At 37.1% G+C, this 12,155-nt stretch overlaps 1 pseudogene across 1 annotated transcript; it reads right to left on the bottom strand.

The window, feature by feature from the left end:
- Positions 1–211: 211 nt before the first annotated feature.
- On the bottom strand, positions 212–624 carry LOC308437574 (SUZ RNA-binding domain-containing-like; annotated as a pseudogene). The gene has a single exon. The product of its transcript is annotated as an SUZ RNA-binding domain-containing-like (transcript).
- Between the last annotated feature and the right edge of the window lie 11,531 nt (positions 625–12,155).

The following is a 12,155-nucleotide window of genomic DNA, read 5'->3' as shown; positions in this document are numbered from 1 at the left end:
CCTTGTCAACATGCCAATCACAGTGGGAAGAGGGGGAGGCAGAGGTCATAGTGAATGGGTTTCAAGGTCATAGTGGGCAGGCAAGGGGGATCACAGTGCAGGTAAGTCAGGTTATTCCCTCTGCTTAAATCCAGATGTCTGCCACAGCAGTGCGACCATAGCAGACAATCCAGGAGGCGATGGCGGCAGCGGTAGCCTTTCTTGCCTGCATTTATCTGCACTGTTTGAAGCCTTGTGACCCGTCAGGACCCAATGGCTGTCTGATCACATTATTGGGCTGCCTGCTAAAACCTATTAGGGTTGAGAGATCATGGTTGGCCTGTCGAGGATGGATTTCTCCTGCTCGTCTTCAGGGCTGGCACTGCCTAGGATCTGTCTCCAGGCCTCTGCGTACTCTGCCTCCCCCTGTGCTAGGGACTTGACTGGAAGAGCTGGCTTGCTGGTGGAGTTGGGGCTGCTGACCACACCGTTGCTGGTGGGCCTCTTGAGGATGCGGATCTGTGGAGGGGGCCCCCGTGGAAGGCTATGTCTGGAATCCCAATGGGCACTTTGGGAGGAGATTTGGATTTTCTGCCCGCTGTCTGCTGCCTCCTCCCAGCTCTCAGTGTCCTCCTTATCTTCCATCTTACTCGCCCAACCCCTCCCCGCTCCTGCGCCTTGAAGCCTGGAACGATAATTTGAAAATGGTACTTTTCTTTGCTCTTGTTGTTTTTCAAGACATGGTTAATCTGTGTAACAGTTCTGGGCTATCATGGAACTCACTTTGATGACTAAGCTGGCCTCAAAATCAGAGCATTCTGCCGGCCTGTGCCTCCTAAAGTTCTGAAATTAAAGGTGTGTGACATAACTATCCAGTGAAAACAGCACATTTAAAATGCAAAATATTGCAAGGAAGTTATGATCTCTTTATTATCCAGTTTTTTTGTGGTATGCAGGAAACATGCCTCAGTATCAAAGACTGCTGAGGTATTTCCTCAGAATGAAGTGTTTTTAAAAGTTTCTTCAAAATGGACCTCAGAAGAAAGGTGGTATATCTAACAAAAATTAGATCTCTAACCAAAATTAATCAAAATAGTTGGTGAAGGAAACTTCATGTTTATCAATGAAAAAATATGCTTAAATGGCATTTCAATTCAGAGCATCTATGCCCTATATGAAAGGGCATACATATCTGTAAGAAAAACATTACTAAAGTTTAAATTGCATATTGTTCTCCACACATTAAAGTAGGAAACGATAACATTCCACTCTCAGCAGAAGACAGGTCATCTGGACAAAAACTAAACAGAAAAATAAACAAGTTAATATGTTAGGATTCAAATGAACTCAACGGATGCCTAGAAAACATTTCACCAAAACACCAAAGAGTTTACCTTCTTCACAGAAACTCATTAAACTTTCTGAAAACTGGGGATATATCAAGTCACAAAGTTTCAAGGAATACAAGAAAATAGAAATAAGCATCTGTATCCTATTAGATCACTGCTGAGTAATGTTGGATTAAAAAAACAAATGAAAGAAAGCTTACAAACTTACAGAAATTGAATAACTCATTTCTCATTCCTAGTGGGACAAGGCAAAAAAAAAAAAAAAAACGACTTTCTAAAATTCACTGAAGATGAATACCTAACATACCAAAATTTATCAAATACAATGAAAGCAGTGGTAAGGCAAAATTTCATAGCACTGTCTTCATATAGAAACTGGAGCCCAGTAGTGGTAGAAAACACCTTTAATCCTAGCTCTAGAAATGGAGAAGCAGGAAAATCTCTGAATTAGAGGCCTGCCTAATCTACAGAGTGAGATCCAGTACAGAAAACCTCGTATTTTGAAAATTCTTACAAAGAATAATAGATGGAAAATCCAACACAGCAAAGAAAACTACACCCTATGAAAAGTAAGAAAATAATTGATCAAAAAACAAACAAAGAAAACAAAAAAGAAAGACAAACATAATTCTACTAACAACAAAAATAAAAGAAAACATCAATCACTATTCTTTAATATCTGTTAACATCAATGGACTCAATTTCCCAATAAAGAGACATAAACTGTCAGACCAGATATACAAACATGATCTAGCATTTTGCTGCACATTGGAAACATTTTGGAGACAAAGAGTAACACCACCTCAAAGTAAAAGGCTATGAAAAAACCTTCAAGCAAATGGTCACAAGAAACAAACTGGAGTAGCCATTCTAATATTGAATAAAATAGATTTTCAACCAAGAGTTATAAAAAAGATTAGAAAGGTCACTGTTTACTCATCACAGGGAAAATCTATCAAGACAAACTCTCAATCCTGAACATCTATGCTTCAAATTCAAGAGCACCCACATTCATTAAAAAAACAAAACAAACAAACAAAAAAAAAAAACTCTAATAAACCTCAGAGCATATATTGCACCACACACAATTATAGTGGGAGGCTTCAACAGCCCATTCTCATCAATAGACTGATTATGGACACAGAAACTGAACAGAGACATAGGGAAACTAACAGAAGTTATTAACCAATTAACAGACATCTACAGAATATTCCATTCCAGAACAACAGAATATACCTTCTTCTCAGTACCTCAAGGCACCATTTCAAAAATTTATCATAGAGTCTGTCATAATACAAGCCTCAAAAAATAGAAAAAGATTGAAATGCACCCACGCATCCTTTCAGATCACCCTGGACTTAGGCTGGTCTTTAATAACAAAATACAACAGAAAGCCCACATACACATGAAAGCCGAACAATGTGCTACTCAATGATCACATGGTTAAGGAAGAAATAAACAAAAAAATTAAGGATTTCTTAGAATTTAATGAAAATGAAAGTGCAACAAACCCAAACCTACGGGATACAATAAAAGCAGTACTAAGAGGAAAACTCATAGCTCTGAGTGCCTCCAAAAAGAAACTGGAGAGAGCATACACTAGCAGCTTGACAGCACAGTTGAGAGCTCTAGAACAAAAACAAGCAGATACACCCAAGAAGAGGAGACAGCAAGAAATAATCAAACTCACAGGAGAAATCAACAAAATAGAAACAAACAAACAAAAAAAACTATAAAAAGAATCAACAAAACTAGGAGCTGATTTCATAGTAAAATCAACAAGATCGATAAACCCTTAGCCCGACTAACTAGAGGGCACATAGAGAGTATTGAAATTGGCAAAATCAAAAATGAAAGGGAAGACATAACAAGAGAAACTGAGAATATTCAAGAAATCATCAGATCCTACTACAAAAACCCATACTCAACAAAACTGAAAAATCTGACAAATTTCTAGACAGATACCAGACACCAACGTTAAATCAGGATCAGATATACTATCTAAAAAGTTCCAAAAGAACTAAAGAAATAGAGGCAGTCATCAAAAACCTCCCCAAAAAACAAACAAACAAAAAATCTCAGGACCAATTGGTCTCAGTGCAGAATTCTATCAGACTTTCATTGAAGACCTAATACCATTACTCTCCAAACTATTCCACAAAATAGAGACAGCGGTAACACTACCCAACTCATTAGTCAAAGCCACAATTACTCTCCTACATAAGCAACACAAAGACTGAGCACATCAAAACAATCATCCACCATAATCAAGTAAGCTTTAATGCTAGAGATCCAGTGATAGTTTAATATATGGAAATCCATCAATGTATTTCACCATATAAACAAACTAAAAGAGGAAAACATACACACACACACACACACACACACACACACACACATATGATCATCTGACAAGATGGTGAGAAAGCATTTGCCAAAACTCAACACTCCTTCTTGTTAAAAGTCTTGGAAAGAGCAAGAAACCAAGGCTCATACATGAACATAGTAAAAGCAATATATAGTAAACCAGTAACCAATGTCAAACTAAATAGAAACTGGAAGCATTGGCACTAAATTCAGGAACTAGATAGGCTGCCCATCTCCCCCTACCTGTTCAATATGGTACTGGAAGTCCTGCCCAGAGCAATTAGACAACAAATAAGGAAGTCAAAGGGATACAAATCAGAAAGCAAGAAGACAAAATACCACTATGTGCTTATGACATGATAGTATACTTAAGTGACCCAAAAAGTTCCACCAGAGAACTTTTACAGATGATAAACAACATCAGCAAAGTGGCTGGACAGAAAATTAACTCAAACAAATCACTAGCCTTCCTCTACTCAAAGGATAAACATGCTGAGAAAGAAATTAGGGAAAGGATACTCTTCACAATAGTGACAAACAATATGAAATACCTTGGTTTGATACTAACTAAGCAAGTGAAAGATCTTTGTGACAAGAACTTCAAATCTCAGTAGAAGGAAATTGAAGAATATCTCAGAAAATGAAAAGATCTCTTATGCTCATGGATTGGAAGGATCAACATTGTAAAAATATCTATCTTGCCAAAAGCAATCTACAGATTCAATGCAATCGCCATCACAATTCCGATGCAATTCTTCATAGAGTTGGAAAGAGCAAATTGCAAAACTTGAATAACAAAAAAACCTAGGATAGTGAAATCCATCCTCAACAACAAGAAATCGTCCACAGGAGTCACCATCCCTAACATCAAGCTACATTACAACAATTGTGTTAAAAAAAAATTCATGATATTGGCACAGAGATAGGCAGGTAGATCAATGGAAGAGAATTAGAGACCCAGAAATAGACCCTCACACATATGGTCTCATTATCTTTGACAAAACTAAAAACATTCAATGATAACAGGACAGCTTCTTCAACAAATGGTGTTAGTTCAATAGATAGCATGCAAAAGAATGAAAATTGATCCTTTCTTATCTTCTTGTACAAAGCTCAAGTGCTAGTGGACCAAAGATCTTCACATAAAACCAGGTACACTGAAACTATTAGAAGAGAGAGTAGAGAAAATCTCAGAACTCATAGGCACAGTAGAAAATTTTCTGAACTGAACACTAATGGACTATGCTCTGAGATAAAGAGTCTGTAAATGGAGCCTCATGAAATTGCAGTTTTTGTAAGTCTAAGGACACTGTCATGAAAACAAAATAGGAGCTAACAGACTGGGAAAGGATCTTTACCAATCCCATATCTGATAGAGGGCTAATATCCAATATATACAGGAAACCATGAAGTTAGAATCCAGAGAATCAAACAATATTATTAAAAAATGGGGTACAGATCTGAACAAAGAATTCTCAACTGAGGAATACATAATGGCCAAGAACCTAAAAAAATGCTCAGCATCCTTAGTCATCAGGGAAATGCAAATCAAAACAGTTCTGAGATTTCACCTCACACCAGTCAGAATGGCTAAGATAAAATCTCAGATGACAGCAAATGCTGGTTTGTATGCAGAAAAAGAGGAAAACTCCTTCACTGGTGGTAGGGTTGTAAGCTGGTACAAGCACTCTGGAAATAAGTCTGGCGGTTCCTCAGAAAATTTGACATAGTACTACCTGAAGATGCAGCGATTCCACTTCTGGGCTTATACCCCAAAATGATCCAACATATAGTAAGGACACATGCTCCACCATGTCCATAGCAGCCTTATTTATAATAGCCAGAAGCTGGAAAGAACCCAGATGTCCTTCAACAGATGAATGGATACAGAAAGTATGGTACATATACACAATGGTGTAGTACTCAGCTATTAGAAACAATGACTTTACAAAATTTCTACACAAATGGATGGAACAAAAGAATCATCCTGAGTGAGGGAACCCAGTAACAAAAGAACACACATGATATGCAGTCACTGATAATACTTACCCCAGAAAGCTCTGAATACCTGTGAAACAGCTCACAGACCTTAAAAAACTCAAAAAGAAGGAAGGCCAAAATGTGGAAGCTTCAGTCCTTCTTAGAAATTAAAAAGAAAATATGTTGTGTATTGATTATATATTATTATGTAACAAATTTTGTGTGCTGGAGTACTTTATAAAATGAATAAATCAATAAAATTTTTGTGAAACAGAACTAAATTAATTAAAACTGAATGGTATTAGAATAAAAAGAAAAGTTGATCAATGGAATCCAATTGAAGATTCTGATAAATCTGTACCTACTGACACATGATTTACAACCTAGAAAACAGAAATATAAAATGAAAGCCTTGTTCATCTATCTAGATTTTGGCCTGTAGAAAAATGCAAATAGATTCAAATGTATCTCCCTACACAGATCTCAAGTTCAAGTGGATTATAAATAGCAAAATAAACCAGAGACACAAAACCTGTTAGAAAAGAAATCAGGGAATAGCCTCAAATGCTTCGTCACAAGAGACAGCTTTCAGAGACCACTAATAGCCAATAAATGGTATCTTATGAAAGTGAAAAGCTTCTATAAGACAAAAAACATTATAGGACAAAGCAACAACCTAGAAAAAGGGCAAATATTTTCTCTAACTCCTTATCTGACAGAGGCTAATTTCTTGAATATATACAGTAGTCAAGAAACTAAACATTAACATAGTAAATGATATTAATAAAAATATGGTATATATCTAAACAGAAGAAAACATAAAATGTCTCAGAAATTCTTTAAAAAGTAGTCAACATCCTTACCTATTAAGAAAATACAAAATATGCCACCAGGAACAGCTGAGATCCAGAGACATAGGCCTGGTGAGACTGTGCTGCGAGTAGCTGGGGTGCAGAGAGGTCTGCTCTGAGCACGGGGAAAGCATGCACCCCCCCATTGGTTCAGGGGTGGCAGGAACTCTGCTGTAGCAACTCTGTTTCCAACCGGAGTGCCCATGCCTGCAGAACAGGTGCTCAGGCCATCTGCCACCAGGAACAGCAGAAATCCAGGGACAAAGGCCTGGTGAAACTGCACTGTCAGTAGCCAGGGTACAGAGAGGTCTGGGCTGTGCGCCTGGTTAGTGTACCCCCCAATTGGTTCAGGGAAGCAGGAACTCTGCCATAGGGTCTTGGTTTCCACCCAGTGAGCTTGTGAGTGTAGAACAGGCACTCAGGCCATCAGCCACCAGGAAAACCTGAGATCCAGAGACACAGGCCTGGTGAGACTGTGCTATCAGTAGCCTGGGTTCAAAGAGGTCTGGGCTGAGTGCCTGGAAAGCACACCCCTGGTGGGTTTCAGGAGCAGGAACTCTGCCATAGGGACTCAGTTTCCACCTGGAGGGCCCTTGAGTACAGAACAAACACTCAGGCAATTTTCCACTGGGAACAGCGGAAATCCAGGAACACAGGCCTGGTACATGGGAGAAACTGTAACCAATCACTGACAACAAGACCATGTAAAATCAGAGACAACAAGATGGCAAGAGGAAAGCAAAAGAACTTACCAAAGGGAAACCAAGACAATCTGGCAACACCAGAACCCAGTTCTCCCATCACAGCAAACAGTAGAATGCCAAACACTCCAGAAAAAGAAGACTCAGACCCAAAATCATACCTCAAGATGAAGATAGAGATCCTTAAACAAGAACGGGAACAAAAGCATAAAGAAATAGAAGCTTTTATAGAGGAAACAAAAAAAAAACACGCAACGAAATTAAAGAACTAGAGGAAAACAGAACCAAAGAGATGAATAAATTGAAAAAGGAATTTAAAATCGAAATGGAACCAATAAAGAAAACACTAAAAGAGACAACCCTAGAGGTAGAAAACCTAAAAAAGAAATCAAGAGTCTCAGATGCAAGCATCTCCAACAAACTACAAGAGATGGAAGAGAGAATCTCAGGGGCCGAAGACAACACTAAAAACATAGAAAAACAGTCAGAGAAGATGCAAAAGCCAAAAAGTTCCTAACCCAAAATTTCCAGGATATCCAGGACACAATGAGAAGATCAAAGGTAAGGATAATAGGAATAGAACAGAGTGAGGAATATCAACTAAGAGGCACAGTAAATATCTTCAACAAAATCTTAGAAGAAAACTTCCCTACCCTTAAGTATGAGATAACTGTGAGCATAAAAGAAGTATATGGAACTCCAAATGTAGTGGACCAGAAAAGAAATTCCTCTGGACACAGAACAGTCAAAATGCCAAGTGGCCAAAGCAAGGAAAGAATACTTAAAGCAGAAAGGGAAAATGGTCATGTAACATATAAAGGCAGACCAATCAGAATCATACCCGACTTCTCAACAGAGACTATGAAAGCTAAAAGATCCCAGACAGACATCATGCAGACACTAAGAGAACACAAGTGTCAGCTCAAACTACTATACCCAGAAAAACTCTCAATCACCATAGATGGAGAGATCAAAATATTCCAGGACAAAACTAAATTTACAGAATATCTGACCACAAACCAAGCACTAAAACGAATTATAGGTTGAAAACCCAATACAAGGAGGGAAACTAAATCCTAGTAAAAACAGAAAAGTACCTAAGCAAGAAAACCAAAAGAAGAAAGACACACAGGCACAATTTTACCGCTACAAGCAAAAATAGCAAGAAACAGCAACCACTATTCCTTAATATTTGTAAAAATAAGTGGACTCAATTTTCCAATAATAAGATATAGGCTATCAGACTGGATACATAAACAGAATCCAGCATTTTGCTGCATACAGGAAACTCATGTCAGAGACAAAGACAAACACCATCTTAGAGTAAAAGGTTGGGAAATAACCTTCCCAGAAAATGTCCCCAAGAAGCAAGATGGAGTGGTCATTCTAATATCGAATAAAGTAGATTTTCAACCAAAATTTATCAAAAAAGTTAAGGAAGGACACTTTTTACTCATTATAAAAAAAATTCATCAGGAGGAACTCTCAATCCTCAACATATATGCTCCAAATACAAGAGCACCAATTTCTATAAAAGAAACTCTACTAAACATCAAAAACCACATTGCAGCCCACACAATAATAGTGGGAGACCTCAACACCCCACTCTCATCAATGGACAGATCATTGAAACAGAAACTGAACAAGGAAACAGTGAAACTAGCAGAGGTTATGAACCAATTGGAATTAATAGACATCTACAGAACATATCATTCTAAAACAAAAGAATACACCTTCTTCTTACCACCTCATGGCACCTTCTACAAAATTGACCCAAAATTGTCCTAAAACAAGCCTCAATGGATCTAAGAAGATTGAAATATTCCCATGCTTTCTATCATATCACCATAGTATAAGGCTGGTCTTTAAAAACAACAAAGACAACAAAAAGCCCATATACACATGGAAACTAAAGAATGCTCTATTAAAGGATAGAATGGTCAAAGAAGAAATAAAGAAAGAGAGTAAGGATTGTCTGGAATTTAATGAAAATGAAAACACAACATACCTAAACCTATAGGATGCAATGAAAGCCGTACTGAGAGGAAATCTCATAGCCTCTTCAACAAATGGTGTTGTTCCTACTGGCACTCAGCATGCAGAAGAATGAAAACAGACCCTTTCTTATCTCCTTGTACAAAGCTCAAGTGCAAGTGGATCAAAGATTTCCACATTAAACCAGGTACACTCAAACTATTAGAAGAGAAAGTAGGGAAAACCTTAGAATACATAGACACAGGAGAAAATGTTCTGAACAGAACACCAATGGCTCCTGCTCTAAGGTCAACTATTGACAAATGGGACTTAATGAGATTGTAAAGTTTCTGTAAGGCTAAGAACACAGTCAAGAAAACAAAATGGCATCCAACAGATTGGGAAAAGATCTTTACCAACCCCATATCAGATAGATGCCTAATATCCAAGGTATACAAAGAACTAAAGAAATTAGATACCATAGAATGAAACAACCTTATTAAAAAATGAGGTACAGAGCTAAACAAAAATTGAGGATTATTGAATGGCTGAGAAGCATCTACTAAAGTTAAATCAGGAACAGATAAACCATCTAAATAGTCCCATAATCTCTACAGAAATAGAAGCATTTATTAAAATTCTCCCAACACAAAAAAGTCCAGGTTAGTGTGGAATTTATCAGACCACTGAAGACCCAATACAAATACTCTTCAGGCAATTTCACAAAATAGAAACAGAAGGAACACATTCTAATTCCTTTGATAATGCCATAATTACACTTATACCTAAACAATTCAAAGACCCAAAAAGAAAGAGAACTCCAGACTAATTTATTTATGAATATTGATAAAAATACTAAATAAAGTTTTTGTAAATCATATTATATCATGATCAACATTATCATTTACCATGATCAAGTAGGCTTCATTACAGGGGTGCAAGAATGGTTCACTACATGAAAGTCCATTAATGTAGTCTATTATATAAACCAACTCAAAAAAAAAAAAAAAAAACTATGATCATCTCATTATTCTGAGAAAACTTTTGACAAAATTCAACACTGCTTCATGGTAAAAGTCTTGTAAAGATCAGGAATTCAAGGATCACACGTAATCATAATAAAAGCAATATACAGAAAACCAGTAGCCAATATCAAACTAAATGGAGAGAAACTTGAAGCAATTTCACTAAACTCAAGGACTAGGCAAGGCTGTTCACTCTCTGTTTACATATTGAATATAGTACTTGAAGTCATAGCCAGAGCAATTAGACAATACAAAGAGGTCAAAGGGATACATGGTGGAAAGGAAGAAGTCGATATATCACTATTTTAAGATGATATAATAATATACTTAAGTGATTCCAAAAATTTCTCCAGAGAACTCCTATAGCTAATAAACAACTTCATCAAAGTGGCTGGATGTAAAATTAAGTCAAACAAATTAGTAGCAATTCTCTAATTAAAGTGTAAACATGCGGAAAAAGAAATTATAGACACGACATTCTTTTAAATAGGCACAAATAATATAAAATACCTTGTTGTGACTCTAGCCAAGCAAGTGAAAGATCTGTATGACAGGAACTTAAAGTTTCTGAATAAATAAATCAAAAAAAATCTCAGATGATTGAAAGATTTCACATTCTCATTGATTTACAGGATTAATACAATAAAAATGGCCATCTTGCTGAAAGCAATCTACAGATTTAATGCATTTCACATCGAAATTCAAGCTCAGTTCTTCAGAGTTAGAAAGAGCAATTTTCAAATTAATTTGCAATACCAAAAAGCCCAATATAGCAAAAACTATTCTCAACAATAAAAGAACTTGTGGGGAAATCACAATCTCTAACCTCAAGCTGTTTTACAGAGCAGTAGTCATAAAAACTGTGTGGTATTGTCACAGAGGCAGGCAGGTATATCCATGACATATAACTGAAATCCCAGAAATGAATCCACATACCCATTGCCACTTTATCTTTGATAAAAGAGCTAAAACCATCCAGCAGACAAAATACAGCATTTTCAATAAATGGTACTGCTTCAACGGGCAGTCTGTATGTAGAAGAGTAGAAATCAATTCATTCTTATCTTCTTATACAAAGTTCAAGTCCAAGTGAATCAAGATCCTCCATATAAAACCAGTTACACTGAAACTAATTTAAGCAAAAGTGGGAAAGAGCCTCGGACACTTAGGTACAGGGGAAATTTTCCTGAACATAACACCAATGGCCTATGCTCTAAAATCATGAATCAAGAAATGGGACCACATAACATTTTAAAGCTTCTGTAAAGCAAAGGACACTGTCAATAGGACAAAATGGCAACCAATAGGTTGGGAAAAGACCTTCTTACTTTCTATAAAGGACCAATGTCAGAGAACTCAAGAAGCGAGACTCCAGAGAATCAATTGACCCTTTCAAAATGTCATGTTATTTTTACAGACAAATGTCTAGCATAATCATCCTCAGAGAGGGTTCATTCAGTAACTGATGATTTCAGATGAAGAGACCCATGGCCAAACATTAGGTGAAGCTCAGGAGATTTTATGTAAGTGAAGAAAGATTATACTAACCAGAATGGTCAAGGACATCACAAGACATCCTATAGAATCAACTAATCCGGGCTTAGAATTAATCAGGGAGTATTCATGTGACCAATCTAGGTTCTCTGTATATATGTTATGGTTGTGTTACTTTATCTTCTTGTGGGACTGCTGACAGTGGGAGCAGGATGAGAGGGCTGTTTCTGACTATTTTCAGGCTTTTGAGACTCTGTTCCTAATGGGTTTCTCAGCTTGCCTTAATATTAGGGAAGCTTCCTAGACTTATTGCAACTTGATATGTGTGGTTTTGTGGATGTTCCTGGGGGGCCTTGACTTTTTTGAAAGAAACTGGAGGAGATATAGTTTGTGTCGAGAAGAGATATATGGAATGTGTCTGGAAAGATATTAGGG

This window comes from Micromys minutus (assembly GCF_963924665.1).
Source record: "Micromys minutus genome assembly, chromosome: 26".
NCBI classification, from domain to species: Eukaryota; Metazoa; Chordata; class Mammalia; order Rodentia; family Muridae; genus Micromys; species Micromys minutus.
Note: the sequence above shows the minus strand (reverse complement) of the source record. Positions and strands in the feature narration are given on the sequence as shown.